Here is a 23,994-nt window from a genome sequence, read left to right on the forward strand (position 1 = left end):
CGGAATTAGGCACTTTGATTGCCAAAAGACGTTACTAATGGAAAGTTGTATCCTTCCGATACTTGCCAAGTGTTCGAGATTGCCGCTATCTCTTTGGCAGTAGACACCGCAAACTAACCTCACCCCGTCTCTCGCATGTGCCTCTCATACACGATAAATGAATATGCTTCATATAATTAATGCATTTGGCTCAACGTCAATGAAGATAAAATACGTGTCTACGAGCGCTGCTGCCTGCATTATTGGTTGTTCGAGTTTGAAGGATAACTTTCTCGGTACGTGGCACGGTACGATTCTTGGTAGCACTAATTAATATCGATGTGCAACGAAACGCTGTACCAACGCTTATTCGTGTCCGTGCACTTATCCGATGCCAAATAAATAATGATAAATGCGTCCCGGTTTGATCGCAATTCACCAGGGAGGAATCGTTTTCTTTTTTTTCTCTCTCTGTTTTCATTCTGTGCATTATGAAAATACTACCCCTGTGTAATTGATCGTTCGCACTGAGAGGAAATGCATGTTTCTGGTGTGCTCAACGCGCGGGTTAAATAATAATAATAATAATAATAATCTGAGGATGAAGCGTTGGAATCGATTTCGAATCATATGACTTTTTAATTTCGAATTAATCCCGGTGTCGGTTTGTTACTAAAAGGTCAACAAGCTGATCAATTATATCATTTTGTTTCGAGAGAAAGCAAGAGGGCGGGATACTAATTTCCTGACCCAAAAGCTACACCTGGTTGAGGTAGATTCCAATTTATTCCATTATTAATTACAGCGGGTCATTGTGTCAACTTTGTTGTAACTGCTGAACACCGTTTTTGATTGAATGTGATATTGATTTTGTAAGCTATTACTAACTAATTATACAAAGTGATTTATCGAGAAACATATCAATTGGGCTCATCATGCAGAACAGAATTTCAATTATTTATTTGGTTTCGCTGCAATGCCTCCATAGAATCTATCGTATAGCAGTTCTAATAAAAATAAAAACTCACATCTCACTCGCTACAATAACATGAAACATCTACATTCGATTCACCAGTTCAAGACTGTCGAGGAGCCAAGGGAAATATCTTTCAGCACAACGAAACAGTGTTCGTCTCGTAAAACAATTGAACCCCAAGAAAAGGGGATATTAAAATGAAGCATGAACCGATTACCAAACTTTATGGCCGGAATTTATGAACGCAATGAAAGTGATATTTGAAAGTGGAGCCATCGGATTTTTTGAAGGCATTTTCTATATTGTGATTGATTTAACAAGACCAAAGAATTTTCCTGTTTTTTTGTTTGCATCTTTTTCGACTCAGTTTGAAAGATGTAAATTGATCTGCTAGTACAACTTCGACTCGATCGGATGAGGTACTGACGCCTGTAATTTCGAGACGGTGGCGGAAGTAAAGATTGGACTGAGATGCCCTAAAATCTTATGGTTTTCTATGACCTCCGAATCTGAGCTACGGTAGCGGAAATTCTACAAACTCTTAGTGTTGTCTAGAGAAAAATGTTACGAACCATCTACGGAGTAATGTAAATGGAAGACAGCGTGGGAAACATTCTATTTGTTCGAATGTAATTACAATATCTGACAAAAACCAATTGGAAATAGTTCTTCAATCTGATTCAGTAGACACAAGAAGAAAAAGCAGTACAGTTGAGAAACACTTCCTTTTTTTGGTTCGATCATAAATGTTTTAAACTTAAGGTCTATCTCCTTAATTCCCGATCAGAAAAATTTTCTGACACCCAGGCTACGAAGACCCGGCGAGTGGCCCGCATGCTGGTCATCGATTGGAGCGGATTTCCGTAGGCAAAAATAGTGTTGTTGCTGAAGAGAATAAAAGAAACGTAAAATTAAATAGAAGAAGAAAACCGAATGGAAAAACGGGACATGGGAACCAATTGTCTATATAACGACATATGTGCCTTAATATTATATTATATTATTGAATAAAAAAAAATATAACGACATAGATCTAGTTAGTTGACATCGAGATGGTGAAGAGACGGGGGAAAATGGAGCGAAAATGTTAGTGACGGAGAGATCTTGTTAGTTCCAATAAAGATGGTGGACAGGGACGAGGGTTCGGAAGTGGTTGAGAATTGAACCCAAGTAGTTTTTTCAGTCAGTATTTGTTGCTAGCAGTGCGTGTTATTGTGTTGCATAAAATTTAATATAGTAAATTTTTCCAATGACACTATGCAACTTTTTAATTGATCGAAATGTCAAATAGAACAATAAAAATGAAAATATCGACCTTCGAAGTCAAATGGAATTGCTCAATTAGTTTCAAATAAAAATATTAAAAAAATAATTAAGAAGTATTTTTTTATTTTATAAAAAAATTAAGAGCACTTTTTTGAAGGTTTTTAAGATCTTTTTAAAATACCTTAAGTACTGATTTTCTGCAATTTTTGGACACCATTCGAACCCTAGTACAGTACAGTTTCCAAGGTACAAAGAACAATGGGGATAAAAGTATAAAAAACGCGACTTTACTCAGTTATTTTATACGTATTTCAGTCAAATTTATATTCAAAACCTGTTTTAATCCACCTAGTGGTGTAATGATGCCTTTCTCATGTACATATAATATTGTGGTATTCTATTCAAAATTTTTCTCTTCGATTTTTGATAGAAACCAAGAGATTGTTTGTGCATAACAACATAATAAAACAGTGCTTTGATTGCGTAAGTCATCCTTAAGAAAACGAAGTGGATTCACTATTATATGAACTTCCGACACCGGAGCCTCAGAACCGGTATAACCAACGTCGTACGCACTCTAAATTACGATTTAAATGTTGGTTGCATCTGAAAATGTTTTAAGTGACGGTGTACAATATTGAACACACTTTACCCTATAACTCCGGATGAAATTCAGTAATTCTGTATGGGACCATGAGACCTTTCATTTGAATCTAAAATCGGTTCAGCCATCACACACACACACACACACACACACACACACACACACACACACACACACACACACACACACACACACACACACACACACACACACACACACACACACACACACACACACACACACACACACACACACACACACACACACACACACACACACACACACAAACACAGACATTGCTCAGCTCGATGAACTGAGTCGAATGGTATATGACACTTTCACTAGTCGGTTTTTCAAGTGATTGCATAACCTTTCTATATGAGAAAGGCAAAACATGTCAAATTGAGTGATTTCAAATTTGCATGGCTTGAAATCGAATGAAATAAGAAATAACAAAAGATCGATAGCAACAGCGCGACTTGAACCGAGAAACATTAGATCACAAAGCATGTCATTTAATCGACTGAACCACAGTAGATGATATCTGTTTGATGAATAAATGATACATAAAAATCTATACAGCGGTACTTGGTAGCCGAGTGCAAATTACATTTGGACCCTGTAAAATTCTGTACGAATGGAATATTGCGTCATTTGAAAATTTATTCATAATTATTTACTGTGTAGAAATGTTTTAAAAAAAAATCACATTCTTATATTACTTCGAAGACTTACTACACATACTATTGATCGGTGTTTGAGCCAATTATGGTTACCCAAGGCAGTTTTATGTTTCGCATATGAGCCAGAAATTAGTTAACAGATAGATTCCATAGATTCCATCGCATGACATCGTGCTACATCGTTTTATCCCACTTAATTTTGAGTAGAAAGCATGGTATTTAGTTCTAAGGGCATGTGCTACACAGAAAGAAATAATGAAATTTACACGACATGCAAATCAATAGTAACATGGAATAGACATGGGTTGACAAGAAATTTTGATTGAAAACTTTCATCGATGCAAAACTAAATCGATGAATATAACCGTACCTTTCAATTAACGCTTAGTTTGCGATTAAATTATATTGAAACCTACAGTATCGTAAATTAACTCAACTCTGTTTAATTACCTGCTCCAAATATGTGCATGAAAATAAATGTAAATTCACAAAATATTTTTATCTGTGTATGTGATTTTAGAACTAAATACCATGCGTCTCCATTAGTGATAATAATTTGATGGAGACGCATGGTTTTTCGAATGATTTATTTTTTAAAGTATGATATTATACCCGTGCAATTTTTTTTAAAAATTTGGAAGAATACAGCGTAATGTACTCATAAATGATTTATTTTTGATGTTAAATCTAGAGTAATACCAAAATTGTGGGTGCAAATGAAAAAAAATCGAAAATTTTGAACATTTTTTTTCACATTGAATACATTCTGAGAAATTCTGAAAAAAATCAGAATGGTTTTCCATAATACCTTAAAAATGCCTGATTTTTTTTCAATATTTTTGCTAAAGAGGTTTTTGAGAAATTTAAATAAAATGAAAATCAGAAGAACCACTCTAGCTCCACCAATATGGCAGTAAATTGTAATTTTTTTTATTTTTAATCATCTTCAATATAAACCCTTTCGAACAGCGTATATGATTTTTTTTCTGTTTGGGGGCAGTTTTTATATGCAAACCCGGCTACACCCTTTCGGAAATTGTTCAGATATCTGACATTTGAGTCTTATATTTGATGGAAGTTGCTCTGCCAACTTGGAGTGAAAATTGACTGGATGTGAGAAGCGTGGATAGGTGCACACACATTAACAGACATTTTTAAACTTCGTCCAGCTGGTATCCAAAGCTCAAAAATCTGGCGGAGTCAAAATTAACAAATACATTTTTTTCGCTACTGTCATCCCTTATTAGATCACAAACTTCATGAAAAAACTTTCAGCTTAAGCTAATTAGAACTTGCTATACAGCCCGTACTCTGAAAATCGGCATGTTTAATCATCAAGACAACACATGTTTTATTTTCTAAATATTTTACATTTCTACATACTACTAAATGTGGACTCTTAGTACTATTGCAAGGGATAATATTTTTTACATGAAAAAATTGCCATTTTCGATAATTTGTTTCACGAAAAGAATTGTTTGGTGCCAATCGCCAACGTTTCGAAGGTTTATTCCTTCATCTTCAGGGCAACTTTTTTTTTTATTTATTAATATATTTAATAATGCACATAACTTTAGCTATAAGATGTCAAGGGCATAGGAAAACTGTTAATTTACGTACATAAATAAATCTCCCTGGGCATTAGCACAACTGAGACAGATTGAATGATGCTATCACGGTCCCAGGGCTTGTTCGTTGCTGTATCGTTACTAATGGTGTTATGGGTGATGTCTGACAATACATGGTGATGCATCAATACACAGAAAAGGAACAATGAAATGGATATGTTTCCAATTCTGAGTATGCCGAACTTGTCAGACATTACTCATGCTAGAACAAATACTACGCTTTGATCTATGTAAGAAAAGCGATCAATCACAATCAATCACCTTTCTCACAATCGACTTAGTTCGACGAACCGAGCAAATGTCTGTGTGTGTTTGTGTGTTTGTGTGTGTGTGTGTGTGTGTGTGTGTGTTTGTGACAAATATTGACACTCACTTTTCTAGGAGATGGTTAAACCGATTTTCACAAACTTAGATTCAAATGAAAGGTCTCATTGCTCCATACAATGTTTCTGAATTTCATTTGGATCCGACTTCTGGTTCGGGAACTACAGGGTGATATGCACCAAAACTGTGAAAATAATGTCAATCACTTTCCTCGGAGACGGCAGATCCGATTTAGCAAACTTAGATTCAAATTGAAGGTCTCATTATTCCGGCTCCGGAATTACTGGGTGATATGCACCAAAAATGTGGAAATAATGCCTTAAAAATGTGAAAAAAAAGTCACTCACTTTTTACGGAAATGGTTGAGCCGATTTTCACTAACTTTGATTGAAATGAAAGATCTTATGGCCTCATGCAATGTTCCTTAATTTCATTTGGATCCATCTTCCGGTTTCGGAATTACAGGGTGCACCAAAAATTGTGAAAATAGTGTCATTCACTTTTCTCGGAGACGATTGAACGGATTTCCACAAACTTCCAATTTTCATTCGGCTTAAACCCCTGCTTTCTGAGGTAAGGTGCTTAGCGTAAAAATGGCAATTTCAAGATTTTTTTCCAAAACTCAAATCTCCATAGAGAATCGTAAATAAATTGGTAGGCCATATTAGTGTATGGTTGAATGAACCGAATGTCACTATGCCGATATCCAGCTTTTGGTTGCGAAAATATCAACAATAGTAATAAAATGTAATAAAATGTAGCTCACTTCACTTTCTCATACATGATTGAATAGATTTTCACTAACTTAAACTCAAATGTAGTATATCAATGTAGTAGTATTATGCAACAGAAATCTTCAAAACTGTTTTCTAAATTTTTTACATTGTATTATTTCGGGGAATTTCTGCTGTAATATACAGGAGAAAATGAAAATGAGAAAGGCATCATTACACCACTAGGTGGATTAAAACAGGTTTTGTCGTATGCAGTTGACCACACAATGACCGAATCATGTCCTCTTTCCTACCTTTGGGAGCTGCAAACTGTGTGGACAACACCTCCACACCTAGTAGTTTAGTTGCATGTTAAATGTAGTTCTCTCTGTAGATTGCATTGTAGAATGCTTGGTACTTTCTCAGATATTCGTTACTTTCACTCAGTTCCATACTAATGCACCACTTGCTCACCAATCATTATTTATTCTCTTTTATGCGGATGCAAAAAATACATACATTTCTTTCCGTCTTCAATATTGTAGATTGAGTTCATTTTTCTATTTTGTTTATAAATGTTCTGATGTATTCTCATGTGCAACATCGGTAGTTAGTGTTAGTAGACCAATCGTTTCGCTATCATTTCTAGATAAGGAGTGTATCGAAAATAAGCTATCTACAAATTTTTCTCTTAAATTATGATAAAAAGCGATATTTTATTCAAACTAAAAATTGATCCTTTATTGTACGAGCTTAAACTTGAGCATAACGAAAACCGGATGAAATTTAAGTTATTCCTTCACGAATTTTCGAACTTTTAATCGTACGCTCTTTATCAAGTTCCGGACATGTGTTGCATCGCATTTTTTGGACGCTTGAGCCATAATTTTTTTGAACTCCTGCATGTTCCCAGCTGCCTTACCAGTCTTTTTGAAGACCATCTTCACGATTGCCCAGTAACGTTCGATGGGTCGAAGCTGAGGGCTATTTGGTGGATTGATATTTTTCTCAACGAAGTTTATACCCTTTTCCGCAGACCAATTGAGAGTGGTTTTGGCATAGTGAGCCGACGCTAAATCCGGCCAAAACAGTGAAGGTGTACTATGATTCTTATATAAAGGCAGCAATCTCATCTGGAGACACTCAGATCGATAAATTTCTGCAATTATAGTTCCGGTAGTGTAAAAAATGGTTGACTTCATACCCCAGGAACATATTGCTTGCCATACCAGTACCTTTCGACCGAATTTCTCCACTTGAATCGACCTGTCCGCATCGCTCACATCCTCCCCAACAACGTCAGTAAAGTATTGTGGACCTGGAAGGGTTTTTAACTCCTCCTTTACATAAGTCTCATCGTCCATAAAAACGCATGCATCCGGACACTGCAAAAGACGCGAATATAATTTCCGGGGTCTTGTTGTCGCTCGCTTTTTACCTTTTTTTATATATATAAAAAATAGGTATAGAATTCGCTCAAACTTTCGAAAAATTTTCCGAGGTCCGGAGGGCCGAATGTCATATACCAATTGATTCAGCTCGACGAACTGAGCAAATGTCTGTGTGTGTGTGTGTGTGTGTGTGTGTGTATGTGTGTGTGTCTGTATGTGTGTTGTCAACTAAGAGGTCGAGATCTCAGAGATGGCTGGACCGATTTTGATCAAACTAGTCGCAAATGAAAGGTCTCCCCGTCACCCAGAACGCTATTGAATGGTTTTGAGATCGGATGTTTACTTTTTGAGTTATACGAAGTCTTATGTCAAAATTTTCAGTTTTTTGACAGTATCTGTCACATTTGACCTTGAAAACAGAATATGTTTCCAGACTTAGATTTCGCTCGGTAATACCTATCCAACAAGCCATAGATTGTCAAAATCCGTCCATTTTTAACGGAGATATTGATATTTTAGTGTAAGCCTTATTCCAGTAGAAGGAATTTTGAGCGCTGTATGAAAAAGCAATGCTTGGGAGCAACATGAAACACGATTTTTTATACTGTTACATATAATTGTTTCTAAGTACCAAAAAGACTGTGTACAGCATCCTTTTTTATGACAATTTGCCTCGGACCAATTTTAGCACGGTTCATTTTTGGCAACATAATCTTTCGAATATGGCATATGTAAACCAGATGATACCAGCATCATCGAGTTGGAAGTAATTCCATAATTATATTGATTTAAACTATTTACAGCAATAAATGCTGGAAGAACATGACTTCCATATACCATACGACTCAGTTCGTCGAGATCAGCAAATGCGTGTGTGACAAATAATTTCACTCAATTTTCTCGGAGATGGTTAAACCGTTTTCTACAAACTCAGATTCATATGAAAAGTCGTATACTCCCAAACAAGGTTTCTGAATTACGTTTGGATCCGACTTCTGATTGCGGAACCACAGGATGATATGTGAAACGAAATTAAAATAATGCAATTAATTTTTCTCGTAGAAGGCTGAACCGATATAAGATTCAAATTAAATCTAAGAATCATCTATGATTCAAATGAGAGGACTTAAAATCCTATAAAACCTCTTACTTTTTAGTCAGATCCGACTTCTGGTTTAGAAAATGCAGGGTGATTAGTATAAAAATGTCCATTTCACATAAATTAATCAGGTTTATCGGGTTTGCATATTTGGATAGTCGATTACCAAATAAATTTATTTCAGTTTGAGCGGTATTCGTTTTTGGATTCGGAATGTACCCCCAAATTTTAATTCGCACTACAATTTCTCAAAGATGTCTACACACTCCTCAGGTGAATTTAACTGATTTCGGCTACACCGATTTTAGAATTCCGTTTCCAGTATCGAATCGATTCTCAAAGCTCAATCATTTTCTCAAAAAAGACCAAATCGAACTTCAAAAACAAATATTGCATGACTTAAGGACCCATACAAAATCGGTGAATTTTATCCGATTCTGGAATTACAGATGATGAGTTTATAAATTTCATGTAAATTGTTTGGCGTAATAATTTATGGCCATTCGAATCATTTTGGGCTATGCTAATTCCTGAATACCGGCTCTGGAAGTACCATAAATAATGACGAAAAGCTCTGAAGTGGAACTTACTTCGACATCTCATGGAATGTTCAATCGATTGTCACACTCTAAGATTGAAATTCGATATGTTTTGCAGTTTCGGCATTACAGGGTAATGAGTGATTAAAATCTCAATTTGCCGTTTAAAACGACGATAATTAAAATAATGTCATGAGAACTAAAACACCGAAGAATATCCATGCAAAAACACATGCGTATTGATAAAAAAAGGTATCATCTCACTGCTAGGTGGATTAATCACGTTTTCTATTCTATACTTTGTTTCGGGATTTTCTGCTCCTTGTAGGTCTTCAGGTGATTTCGCCTCTTGATACGCTAGATCATTCCGACACTCGTTCCTGCTTTTTTGGCCAAATCACATATTGACATTTATTTGTTCTTCGTGATTAGAGATACCACTTTCTGATCCAGTTTCGGGTTAGAAGAACCGGGTTTTCTACCTCTTCCTGGTAGCTCATTCGAAGAATGGTGTCCCCCAAACTTATTAATGATGGTTTTAACACTGACATGATGAATTCCAAACCGCTTCGCCAATTTTCGCATAGTAATACCCTTCTCACTTAGCCATGTGTCCATAACCTTAATTTTCACTTTCTTTTCAATACGCGGCATTTTGAAAACACAGAATTTCAACCGCACAAACAAGTAAACAAACGAAAGCTGACAGCCCAACGCACAGCATGCTGTGATCTGAGCATAAAAAACCATCACAAATACATGCATACAACATAAATGTATGTAGATAGCTTATTTTCGATACACTCTTTAATCAAAGTAATAATCGTATGTACCGCTTCAGACATAAAATACTATACAGGAAACAGGCCCGTACCCAGGATTTGGTTTCGGGAGGGGCCCAGAATGAAAAAATAATGTTACTGAAAATTGTTTTAGTAGACAATTTCCGGTACGCCATTTACTGGCGTTTTTAACAGACACCTTTAATTTTTACACTGAAACTATCATTATTAAATATTTAAATAAAATTTGTGACTATGACCAAGAGAAAGCTATTATATTACATTTCTTAACGTTTAATGTTATGCCATTTCAATCCCATATGTTTAAGACCTTCTAAGGCTGTGAACCATTTCGCGGTTAATTTTAACTGTTTGTTAAAATCTGACACTTGAGAGGTTATTTTGTCTGATCCGAGGTCTAGTAGTTAAGTTTAATTAAAACTGCGGCCCATTTCAAAGTTTGACGGATGGAAAGTTATTTGGGTTTATTTTGTACTGGAAATAATTTTGACTAAAGAATTAATATTAGAATTTTCTTTGTTAGATCTTTTTCAGTGTCGGAAAATAACCATCAATCTGTCAAAACTAACCATGCTTTCGAGCAGGTTTATTTTAGAATACATCGAGTGTTAACCGAAAGTTAAAATTAACCACGAAATGGTTCACAGCCTAAATGTCCATTTCTAGAGCACAAAAATCCACAAGACTTGTGATGAATTTTGAGAAGTGGTCCGCTGTCTTTAGGTTTGGGAATGTCTTTAGATTTGGAGCACTAAATCGTTGATTTTTACTATGGTAGCGTTGCTCATGTGCTGCATGTAAAACCCTTTCACAGCGATTTCGGTCTTTAATCAATTTAGTACTCTAAAACTATACTATGACAATCCCAGAAAACAGGCATCATGATCTTTCCGACCCATTAAGCCTCCCTTCCAGGCACTCATGCCGCGACGACTTCAGTCCATTGCCGTTTAATCATTTATTTCTCTGGCGTATAATAATGGATCCAGTCAAACTTGTACTCGAAGTGCACTTGCGCTTGTCTTTTTAGTCCTAAATAAGTATGGGCGAGATTCAGCGACAGGATATCTTTCTAATATGCAGAATCTTTTTTTTCAATTATAGATGTTTTTACCTTATGGTCATTCGCTTCTTCGGGATAGAAAAACTTTCTGATCCTATGTTCGGGTTTGGGAATCGAACCCAGGCGGGCTGCGTGAAAGACATCGACTTACCCATCGAATCTTGCTCAACTATGGTAAGCTCGCGCACTTTCATATTCCAGTCATCCAGAATAATTAAGTGTATTTTTATTATTGTCGTTCATTTTGCCCTGTATTTAATTTTCATTTTATTTAGTTTTGACACTGTTCGCTTCGAATCAAACATTTTTTTATTTCTGTTTCTGATTTCGGGAGGGGCCAGGGCCCCTCGGGCCCCCCCTCTGAGTACGTGCCTGACAGGAAAGCAGGGACAAGACCGAAGCGGATACAATACGAAATTTTCCGAAGATTCATTAACGAAGACATTGAAAACACAGAAGCAGGTGGTGGGATGCAAAATATCGATACGATACAGAAGCACGACCCAATGATTGACAGGTTACCGGGTGAAGCACATTTCCTACCCAAGTGACAAGTTCTCCAGCGAACTTGCAAGAGGAATCTGTCGCTTGGGTTAAAAGCTAACGTGAACTTCGAAACGTTAGACATGAAATACATAGTCTTGAATTAACAAATTGCCAAAAAGTCCATTTTTGAATGCAATTAACATCGTATCTGTTTCCAGTTGATATTTTTTTTAATTTTTCAAAAAACCAGTAGTAGTAATGGATATCTTGAAAATACAATATAACGACAAGCTAACTCAAAAAAAGACGTAAAAGCATATGAGACTAATACACGAGCATGAACAGTATATAACATTTTCTATAGGTTCCCCCTGTGCTATTAGTGTGCATGTAGAACTATTGTTCCTATTTTTCTGTGAATTGTTCAGTGAGAAATCGATTTGTTGTCATTCATCGGTAAACGAAATGTTGGAATCATTCCAAGATTGTATGCAATTATAGCTACCATTCAAAGACACAGACAGACTATATTATTGATGTGTGTTTTTTATGCCAAACATACGGTTATTTGTCTACTGAACAATGGCATCGCACTTGGTGCACCGGATGAGGAAGCTAAACTGTTTATAAAGTATTCAACATCATCCTGAGAGGCTGCAGTTTCCGTGAATCAACAAAATTATTCAGACACACGCTCTGCTGTCATTATTTACCCACAGCCCTTTGGATGCGACTGTGGCACAAAGCGACTCAATTGGTGGAAAAGTCGAAATCGGGTCTGTGCGGTGTGTGTGTGGGTGTGTATGAAGAATATGAACGTGCCGAGGTATATTTTCCTGTCTCGTGCATTGAGAAACGGCACTTTTCAGTCTCTAGATGACGACATAGAGAGCTTATGAAAAATGCAAAATTGTAGAAAACTTTTGCATGTATGTACAGGTGAAAGCGTGACGATATGGATGGTTCTATTCCCAAAGCGACATTCGAGCTCAAGGTTGTCTTCTGTACTCTGTTCTCAATACACTCACCTTGAGATGGCATCACGGTGCGTGTTTTTATTTTCCCTTTTGAAGTTCTCTGCAAGTTGGTTGACTTTAAAGATTCCTATGAAAAATTACAACGCATTTGCTATTACTGAAAAATACGTTGGTTTACGGATTCTGTCTTTTATTTAAAATACTCACTATAATTTGGAAATCTCCACATAAAAGTGTACTTGAACCGTTATTGTTTTAGACGGTACTTGTTTCGATTTTTTAACACAAAATCAGCTTCTGAAAAGCGTTGTGGCTCGCGCAGATTCTCCAAGACCGGATTAGGCTGTATATCTCATTCAAATCTATTCTTCCGTCAGCAGGATTTTTCCCAACTCGACTGTGTCGACGCAGAATCCGGTGACGACCATCATGGTGTTGTATTGGCAGTTGATCCTTGCCAGTCAAGCTCAGATAGTACGTGACCTCAACAGCATGTACGAATCCTAGTTGAATTTAGACAGAATTCGAAAGCCGGGAATGAAAGGATGACGCTTTTCGAATAACAGGAACTCGCCTTTCTTTGACGGTCCTGCAGTTACCATTCATATGGTAAGCACAATCAATGGATCGCGAAATTCTTCAGAGAAGGAACCCGGATTAGTCCAACGACAGAAACAAAAGACCCAAAAAGTCTACTCGATTTCAGGGACTAATTTGACCTAATAGAATTACAATGCAAATGACGATGTTTTGTCTATGTTCGCGTCTTGCTCGCAGAAACAAAAACGGATGAGGGAAACAGGATTAACTTTCCCCGCCATCAGTCAAAAACAGAGATCTGTTGGATCTGGCTTCGGTTACTAAACCACCGACATCGTGCTATCCGTGCAAGCTGGTTAAGGAAAACAAAACTGAACCATGCCCAGTAAAGCTCCGACTAAATGGCGAATGTGACGTGAATCCGAAATCTGCTCAACATCGTGCAAGTTGGAAAAGGGTTCTACTTTTAATTGATGTTCTGGATGCGAGTTACTAGAAAAACGGTCAAATCCAGTCGTCTCCGAAAACCGAAACAGATTCAATACCGTTTTGTTTTTGTAGCACGAAGGCAGTGGAAGCCGCTTTGTCCAATTTGGAATTTTTCATCTGTGGATCGTCTTTGTGGAATGACAAGTAGAAGTTACGTGAATCGTTTCGGCCTGCTGCGATTTATACAAAGATAAATAATAAAGACATGTATGTGCTTACAAATATTTAAAAAAAATCTGGTCCGTTCCCGGTACCTTCTTTAATGACCGCACTCACCGCTTGATGGAGCGCGAGATTTATTGCATTGTTATCATTTCGACCAAAGTGTGCCATGAAATCTCAATATATACACGCAGAGAAAAAAATTGTAAAAATAACCAAATTTGGGTTCCCCCCAACGAATATTTTTATTGAAATAGTGATAAAAGAAAATCTGGTTTGATATTGTAAATATTGCTAATTGAAACTACAAAACATGATCGTTTATATTTCTCGGTGGATTAGTTTGTTTCAATAAACAGTTTGATAAAAAAAAACAAATATTTTACTTGCGCGTTCCTGTCAACCTTTTGACAAACAATTTCACAGTAAATTCAACTTAAAATATAGTTTTAAATGAAACGAACTCTAGTTAAAGTCAATAATTGTAACGCTTTAAATTCACAAAACCTTTTAGTTGAAATAATTTTCCTTGAATTTAGTTATTTCAACTAACGCTTTTGATTGTTGAAACCATACATTTTTGTTTGATTTCAGGAATAAAATAATTTCTTTCATACTAATTTAACGAAGTAATTTTTGATACTACCTTTATTTGTTTTCAATTTCCTAATATACAATTTTTTTAAATTTAGCATTTTTTCAAGACTGTGAGCCGTTTTGTCGCTAGACTATCGAATTATTTACATACCCCACTATCAAGCCCTGATTTTTCAATATTTATAGCATCCAACGATTCATCAGTCAAAATAGAGATCCTGCATGAAATATTTTTTGCAAAGAAAATGTGTTATGTAATGCTATGCAATTTTCAAAATCTTTCCAATTATCGATACATACGCTTGAATTATTGAAAATCCCTTAGTTAATTAAAGAAGCAGATAAACGTTTTTTTATAAAACTTGTAAAAAACTTTATCCGCGGGAGATAAAAAATGCCCTGGAATATTTTCGCGGGAAAAATGCTCTTGTCTATTGGAAATAAAACTATCACGGTTCATTTGAACAATAAACTTAGTTATATCAGTACACAAATAAGATCATAGATAAATTAAACCTATTTTTTCTTGAAATAAAGATACAGCAGGATTGAGTCAATGAGGATATTTCGATAACGTCAATTCAAATTTGGTTGACATGTAATAAATAGTTAATTTATTTCAACAACAAAATTCATTGGGAGCAAATAAATTTTTCGTTTGGTTAAACCAAAGTTTAGATTCAAATCAAGCAGTGAACATTTTTTATATTTAAGGGAGAAATTGGGTCAAAACAATCATATTCTAGCTTGACATGAACATAAATCATATTAAAAATTCTGCTAACTGTTTTGTTTTTTTAAACATGCTCCATTTCTCTGCGTGTACAAATGAGCTGACGTATCGAAAGGGTTCTCACGATTTGACATTTGCATTATGAGTGCGATGATGGGAACTCAGTAGTGCAACCAATTTATCACCATTGGTGCCAGTTTCACGGAGGACCGTAGATGTGTGCCAAAAAAAGATCGTGACTGTCATGTCTGGAAATTCGTTTGTGATTTATATATGAACGTAGAATTTTCCCTACTCATTTGTATTGCAAAATTAAATTACACAAAATTAGCCTAATTGCCTCGAACAATGGGGGCCATTGAGATACTGGATGTCAAACACCAGGAATCGAATGCCAAACCAGTTATTCTTCACACTTGATGAAAAGCACAGAATCAAGTGTTGCTCGGGTACGAACCTTCGTCGAGTGCAGGAAAGTGAACAATCTAATCGAATCGAAAGGCCTCTGATCCGTACGAAGGTTTCAAATTGACGATTTGTAATCCCATTTCGTAATGATTATTGGCAATTTCCCTTTCAATTCATCTTTCCAGACCACTTGCAACGACACAATTGATTCCTCTTTTTACGCTACGATTCTCATTCTCATTTCTGTTGATTGTAGCTAAGAAAAAAAAAGTAACACGAAACAAGTACAGATTTAATGCCAGCATATCCGAAAGCATTTTATACATGAAAGCTTCAACGCGTGTAAAGGATTTCGATAACATTTTGAACAAGATTACAAGCGCAAAAAATAATGGATATGAAAGAATTTCAGATCCTTGTGACTAAGTATTTTAAATTCGAAACGGAAATGAGAAATTAAAAGAAAAGCTCACTGCTTGTCTCATCCAATCTGCCATCACGTATTTTGTTCATCAACCACAGAACGTGCTTTCGCAGTATCAACACAAACGAATTTCCAGACATGACAGTCACGATCTTTTTTTGGCGCACATCTACGGTCCTCCGTGAAACTGGCACCAATGGTGATAAAATTGTTGCACTGCTGAGTTCCCATCATCGCATTCATAATGCAAATGTCAAACCGTGAGAACCCTTTCGATACGTTAGCTCATTTGTATAAATTGAGATTTCATGGCACACTTTGGTCGAAATGATAACAATGCAATTAATCTCGCGCTCCACCAAGCGGTGAGTGCGGTCATTTTAGAAGGTACCGGGAACGGACCACATTTTTTTTAAATATTTGTAAGCACATACATGTCTTTATTATTTATCTTTGGTATCAAAGCAAACACAATTTAGATACCGCGTGCTGCCTGCGGGATACTCCTACAACTTCTTTTTATAACAGAAAATTATAGGAGCAGACAGGACGATCTTTAGTTCACCTTATCCCTTGTACCACATCCTTTCGCATCCCTGGCAGATCCGAAGCTATTCAAAATCATAAAATATGATTTATTTTATCTTTAACATCGCCTTCCTTTCAGCTCGATTGTGTTTGTTTATCAAGCCAAATTGGCTTCGTCGGTATAAAAAGACACCGGATAAAATAACATACTCATCGCGAAGGTTTTTCTCTTCCATGTGCACGGTTATGCAGAACGTGCAATGCTTGAAAGACGTCGCCTTACACACGACGCTATTGAAAGGAAGAAGATACGATAAAATCTTACTTTGTCTTGGATTATTATTTTTCATTGAATAAAGCTGTACCGAAGATTGACGTGTGTACAAGTACTTGTTTTGGATATGCCTGAAAAAATGTAAAAACGAAATATCGAAGGACCGAAAGACAGAACTATCAAGTATCATAGTATATCGAAATACCGAAATACCGATATACTGAAATACTGAAAAACTGAAATAGTGGAATATCGAAACACCGAGACCCATTAGCAAAGCTTCAGTTCCTTTCAATACTGTCAAGCTCTGAACTAAAACGCTATTTATTTCGTCTGAATGTATTTAGCTGGTGATCGAAGGATATGAAAATAGAATTTTTTTAATGTTTTGTGGATGCTTGCGGTATGCTTAGTTAAGGTCTAAACAATTTTGTTGTTCCGTGATTTTCGTGAGGACATTTTATTATATAAGCGGACCCCTGCACACTTCGTAGCTCAATAATATTACATTAGATGTAGAAAATCAAAACACAATGAATCAATTTCAATGATTATTGAAGAAAACTATCATTGTAATGCTCTATGGTAGTAGCCCCAATCTTTTTATATCGCGGACAACAGGACAAAATTTATAAAACCTATGGCTTGCCGAAACGCAAACAGACAGCGTACAATTAACCATCTGAAAAAAAAACTTTAAATTCACGCTACAGACCCATAACGATTGCTCACGATACAAACTCCTAATGATTATTGACGGTAACAGAAAAGTTAAACGCCGTTAAACGTTTTGCCGGCTGCTCGGCCATCCATGGAAGTTGACCATCAATGTCAACTTCCCTCTCTGTGCAGCCTAGATAGCCGTGTAGTGTCGGTAGCGGTTTCCCAACTGGCTAAGAATAACGCTACGGTCCACCTGTACCGGTGGTATAAGTCCACCAAACAGGTAAGCCGTGTGGCATCCGGCGGAATTATTTTTTTTACCAAGAATTGATCCACTGGTTTCCTGTTCCATGTCGTAAAAGGCCACAAAAATAGGAACTCCTAAGTCAAGGTGTATTTCCGTGCCGATGGCTGAATGGCTGCAGGAGGTTAAACAATGCAGTCGTAAACGGAATATCTTGGGATTTTCCTTTACTGTGTTAAGCGAAGCTCTGGCACAGTGGACGACTTCTTTCTTCGCAACTCGTGGGATTTAAATGATTAAAACATTTTAAAAAATCCTTACATAGCTCGCTATAGGCGATTATAAGCCAATATATTTGGTTTCTTCTAGTTGTTGTACGATAAGTGCTGGAGGTGGAGTGTTCGTTACTCTGATTGATAATGGTTAGAGTGGCACAAATCAATCTTCAGCATAAACGTACAGCAACTATGAATCTATCCAGACTTCTGCAAGAAGGTAAAGCTTCTATAGCTTTGGTTCAAGAACCATATTTCCAAAAGGGAAACTTCTACGTTGGAAAATTGTTAAACCCAGTCTTTGTTGCCTTCAACAAGATCGGTATGACTAATCCACGTGAAATGCCTCGAGCATGCATACTTGCAAATAGTGCTCTCGATGTTTCTCTCATATCGGAGCTCACAACTCGGGATATTTGTGCTGTCACAGTTGGTATGACTATTGATGGCATAGACAGGAAATATGTCTATTGTTCGGCATATTTACCGCATAACCAACCTTCGCCAAGCGATGACTTCAAAAAGGTTGTATCATACTGCTGCAAGAGTGATATACCGCTTGTAATCGGCAGTGACATAAATGCTCACCATATCATTTGGGGCAGCACAGATATAAATTCGAGAGGCTCTGATATGATGGAATTTGTGAGCAGTACAAAACTGCACATAGTCAATGCAGGAAACCGCCCAACTTTTGCGAGATCTGGAAGAGAGGAGGTTTTGGACGTAACTCTCTGCTCTGATAGAATTGCGCATGAGTTGGTGAATTGGCTCGTCTCCGATGAGCTCGAACCTTCGTTGTCTGATCATAAGTACATATTCTTTGATCATTCAAACGTTAAATTTGATATTATCACATATCGTAATCCCAAATCTACAAACTGGGACCTCTATGGAGAGGGCTTGGCGACTAGATTTTACGGGTACCAACCAACAATTGAAACCCCAATTGATTTGGAAAATGTTGTCGACGAGACATATTCACTCATAGTTGCAGCATATGAAGAGGCTTGTCCACTTCGGATTGTGCGAGCTACTAGAGGAACTCCTTGGTGGAATGCTGAACTTGCTAGACTAAGGAAACTATGCAGAAGAGCTTGGAACCACCGACGCAGAGATGGGTCGGAGGCATTCGTGTTAGCTCGAAGGGCTTACAAAAATGCTCTTCGATCGTCTGAGCGAAGAGGTTGGAAAAGCCTCTGCACAAATGTCTCTAGTCTCAACGAGGCTAGCAGATTAAATAAGTTACTTTCGAAGCCTAAGGACTTTAATGTCAGTTTCTTAAGAACTTCAGATGGTGAACACTTGTCTGATGAAGGTGATGTACTTCACTATCTTTTTAACACTCACTTTCCAGGATGTATGGATCCATCACCGACAGCTCTTCCCGAGACTTTTTCAGGTAGTTACGATTCTTGGGCCCTTGCTCGAAGCGTTGTGACGATTGAATCGGTCAAATGGGCAGTTGAGAGTTTTGCTCCGTACAAGTCTCCTGGAAAGGACGGAGTTTTCCCAGTGTTACTGCAGAAAGGGTATGAACATTTCAAACATGTTTTGAAGAAAATACTCACTTTTAGTCTTGCGACTGGATATATTCCAAGAGCTTGGCAGGAAATAATTGTCAAATTTATTCCCAAAGGCGGTCGCGACACTTATGAGGAAGCGAAGAGTTTCAGGCCTATCAGTCTATGCTCATTTCTTCTTAAAACAGTGGAACGCATAGTAAAGCACTATATCAGGAATGTTAGTTTGTGCGTGCATCCGCTACATGGAATGCAAAAGCATTCTCACAAAAGCAATCTTGCTTGGGAGTTTTCCTAGATATTGAAGGTGCCTTTGAGCCTTTGATAACGTGTCTTTCAATTCAATTCTGGAAGCAGCCCGTGGTCATGGCATACCTTCAAGTATCACAAATTGGATACACGCAATGCTTAGCAATCGACTTCTTTGTTCATCGCTTCGGCAAGCAGAGATTAGAAAGCTGAGTGTCCGTGGGTGTCCTCAAGGTGGTGTACTATCCCCACTTTTATGGAACCTAGTCGCTGATGGTTTGTTAAGGAAACTTAATAACCTTGGGTTTCCGACTTATGGTTTTGCCGACGATTACCATATATTGATGACCGGTATAAGCATTAACACTCTCTTTGATTTAATGCAACAAGCCCTGCGATCTGTTGAACAATGGTGTTGTCAGGTTGGATTATCTGTAAATCCGGGCAAAACATCAATGGTGCTTTTCACTCATCGTAGGATAATCACAGGAGCTCGTCCGTTGCAGTTCTTTGGTTCAGATGTGACTGTGGTCGAACAAGTTAAATACGTCGGGGTTATTCTTGACTCAAAACTGAATTGGTCTGCTCACATTGACTTCAGAATTAAAAGAGCTTGCATGGCTTTCGGCCAATGCAGACGAGCTTTTGGAAAATCATGGGGACTCAAACCCAGATATATTCATTGGATCTACACAACTATTGTAAGACCAATTTTAGCATATGGATGTCTTGTATGGTGGCAGAAAGGAGAAGTCGCGACAGTTCAGTCAAAGCTAAATCATCTCTAAGGGATGGTCCTAATGGCGATGACAGGAGCATTCACGACAACTCCTACTGCTGCTCTAGAGGCGCTACTTTGTATTAAACCACTACATGTGTTCCTAAAACAAGAAGCATTATCTTGTGCATACCGTCTTAGGGTTACAGGGCTTTGGAACAGTAACCCATTAGATTATGCTACCAGCCACACTCGCTTGTGGTCTCAAATGGTTACGTGGGATGAGTATTTACTCGCTCCTAGTGACCTAACTCTCACATGCAGTTTTCCTTTCAAAACATTCAATGTGAGCTATCCTCTTCGTGAGGAATGGTTGTCTGGTTGTCTGGAACGACAACTTGATGAACACATAGTTTGTTATACAGACGGTTCTCTGTTGAATGGTCGTGCTGGTGCTGGTGTCTACTGTCGTGAAATGAGGCTGGAGCAGTCTCATTCTCTTGGTAGATACTGTACTGTGTTCCAAGCGGAAATCTACGCGATTCTGTGTGGAGTACAATCGGCACTTCAGCAGAGGATCTGTGGTAAGCGAATTTATTTTTGTTCCGACAGTCAGGCAGCCTTAAAAGCACTCAGTTCGAATGACTCACGGTCGAATCTAGTGATCGCATGTCGAACTCAAATCGAAGACCTCAGTATTTCAAATGCTGTTTACTTCTTATGGGTACCCGGCCATTCTGGTATTACTGGAAATGAATGGGCTGATGAGTTGGCTAGAGCTGGTGCAACGAATGATTTCGTTGGTCCTGAACCAGCTTTACCACTTTCAACTAGTTGGATAAAGCACAAGATTCGTTTTGGGCTGCATCCAAACATGCCAGCTACTGGCGCAGCTTGCATACTTGCGCTCAGACAAAAGCACTTCTACCAGATTTAAATCTGAAAATGTCAAAGTGTCTACTGCATTTCTCCAAGCATCATTGCAGTATTCTGGTCAGAGCTCTGACTGGACATTGCAAACTCAATTATCACATGGCTACTATTCAACGTGCTGAGTATTATTCGTGTGATTTGTGTGAATGCGATTATGGTACTTCATATCATCTGATATGTAACTGTCCCGCATTGACGCAGCTACGTATCCGGGTTTTTGGTTCTCCATACATGGTTGAGTCTGTGTATGCGGAGCTAAAATTGAAGGATATTCTCTCGTTTCTCACCCAATGTGGTAAGGAGCTATAATCAGAAGGGTTCATCGTTCTTCCTGGAGTGAATGAATCCCTTCTGTATTCACCTTAAATAGGGTTTAGCAGATTGTTTGGCATCCTTTGGGGGGTACCGAATTTACTTCTGCTCGTACATACTGCGAATCGTCCTGCATTCTTCCGGGAGTGCAGAATGGTGTCGCTTTTGTAAGATCTCTAAATCCTCTCGGGGGTTGGAGGTTTTATTAACAGCAGACTGTTTGGGACCTCGTAGAGGTTCAGAATTTACTTCTGCTTACTATTTCCTTTCAATCCTTCCCTCTTATATATCGGGAAAATGATGCTAAAAACAAATTGATGGCAAGGCACAAATCTCCAAATATCAAGGGGAACGTGCCATTTGAGCCAATTTGTTCTGATTCCTGATTCCTGATTGCTCACGATACAAACTCCTAATGATTATTGACGGTAACAGAAAAGTTAAACGGATGAGAAAATGACGTTAAAATTGAAATGACATATCAGTGGGCATCATTGGAATGCGTGGAATGAAAACTTTTTCTTCTTCTAATTTGCCATTTAAAATTGTTTCTTCGACAACATTTGCGATTAACCTTTGAACTTTTTTCTGTACTTGTTCCTCTATTTTCTGTACTTTATTTTGTACTTTGTGTGCTTGTTTCTGTAATTTGTGTGTTTGTTCCTGTACTTTCTGTGCTTGTTCCATAATTTGTTCCTGTACGTTCTATACCTGCTCCAGTATTTTCTGTATTTGGTCCTGTAACTCCTGTACTTATATCTGCACCATCTGCACATTCTGTACCTTTTTCTGAACTCTCTGCAATTGTGCCAGTATATTTTTTTTTGATTTTTTTTAACAGCCCTCCGCACTTCCCCACACCAAAAAGCTCTCAATTTGAACTCCCTGGTCACGGACACAGACATACCTCATGGCATTTGAATCTTAGTTTGTGAAATTCGGTTAGGCGTTTCCAAGAATATTGAGTGCACATTTTTTCTCTAATTTTCACATTTTACCCTGTAACTCCGGAACCGAAGGTCGGATCCAAATGAAATTCAATAGCAGGCTATGGCATCATAAGATCTTTCATTTGAATCAAAATTTGTGAAAATCGGTTCAGCTTTCTCTCTCTCTCTCTCTCTCTCTCTCATTTGTATGTGTTTCGCTTATACATGCAAATAACCCTTGTCCAGGCCTTAGAAAGGTGTTAACTAAATAGAATTCCGACGACCCGTGTTCTGAGCCGCCCCACCTCAATGCAATCTTTTCACAAATTGATTCAAACTTTACAGAAAGATCTCTTGGAAATGCAATTTTTGTTCATATTCTTCAGAAACAATCAATAATTCAGTTTGTATCCAAGTATGTATGATGCTAAAAGTTTCGACCCATCTCAAGTTTGATGGCATTAATTGAGTTCTTCTGGTGAACCGTTTTCGTACAGTTATCAGTTTCCAAGTTACAGAGATTTGAAAAGAATGTCATGTATGCATCAGCCCTTTTCTAACATCAATTCTGAGTCGATCCAATTGTTTTATCCATTGGTTTGCCATACAGAAGACGTGTGAAAACTTTCATTTCCCCTAACGAACGGCTCTTTTGAGCTGAAGCCGGGACAAAATGAGCGTTATAAATAATTTTTAAAAAATACTTCCATTCGAATCGAATTTCTCGCATGCAAAACGGAGAAAAAATGGTTTCGAGAGTTTTAGAGTGGCAAAGACTCCACTGCCGATGAAGTCTGCAGTGGCCGATGTAGTTACACTGGACCGTTAAGTGATGGAGCGCTAGCCAGAGCTGATATCTGGCACTGACAACTAGAAACATTGTACGATAAAGATTGGATAGCTTATGTTACTGGACAGTTGCCAACCAGTCTCTACAAATCATCATGTATTGAATGTCAGAGAGCCGGCACGTCAAACCTAAAGTTTTCGCGATATTAAACTCATAGGAACGCTTATTGATTGCTGATGCAAGTGATATTGTCTTCTTTTCTTCTGTCACTGCTTGATTATGATGTGACTAAATAATAATCAAACAGCATAAATATTGAAATAAATTCATTTACTCCAATAAACATTGAGACCGATGACTTTTTGCAAAGAATAATTAACTTTATCGGTTTATGTACTCTCTTTGTGCTTTTTTCTTCAACAGAAAATAGGAGAATGAGAGAGAAAACAAAAAGAGTCACCTGTCTTTGACTAAGTATACTTCTACTTGGTCATGGAACTATCGAGTATCTTATTTGACGGTCACTTCCACAGTACAGACCAGGGCCGGTGAAACATGTTAAACCCAGGTGTGTAATTTTTCATACTGCGGAGAACGACCCACTATTTAGAAGTATTTCTCTATTCTAATGAAAATGATATTTATCCCTAAAAAGTGCAGTCGTTTTTTTTA

This window comes from Malaya genurostris, chromosome 2, assembly GCF_030247185.1.
Source record: "Malaya genurostris strain Urasoe2022 chromosome 2, Malgen_1.1, whole genome shotgun sequence".
In the NCBI taxonomy this organism is placed as follows: domain Eukaryota; kingdom Metazoa; phylum Arthropoda; class Insecta; order Diptera; family Culicidae; genus Malaya; species Malaya genurostris.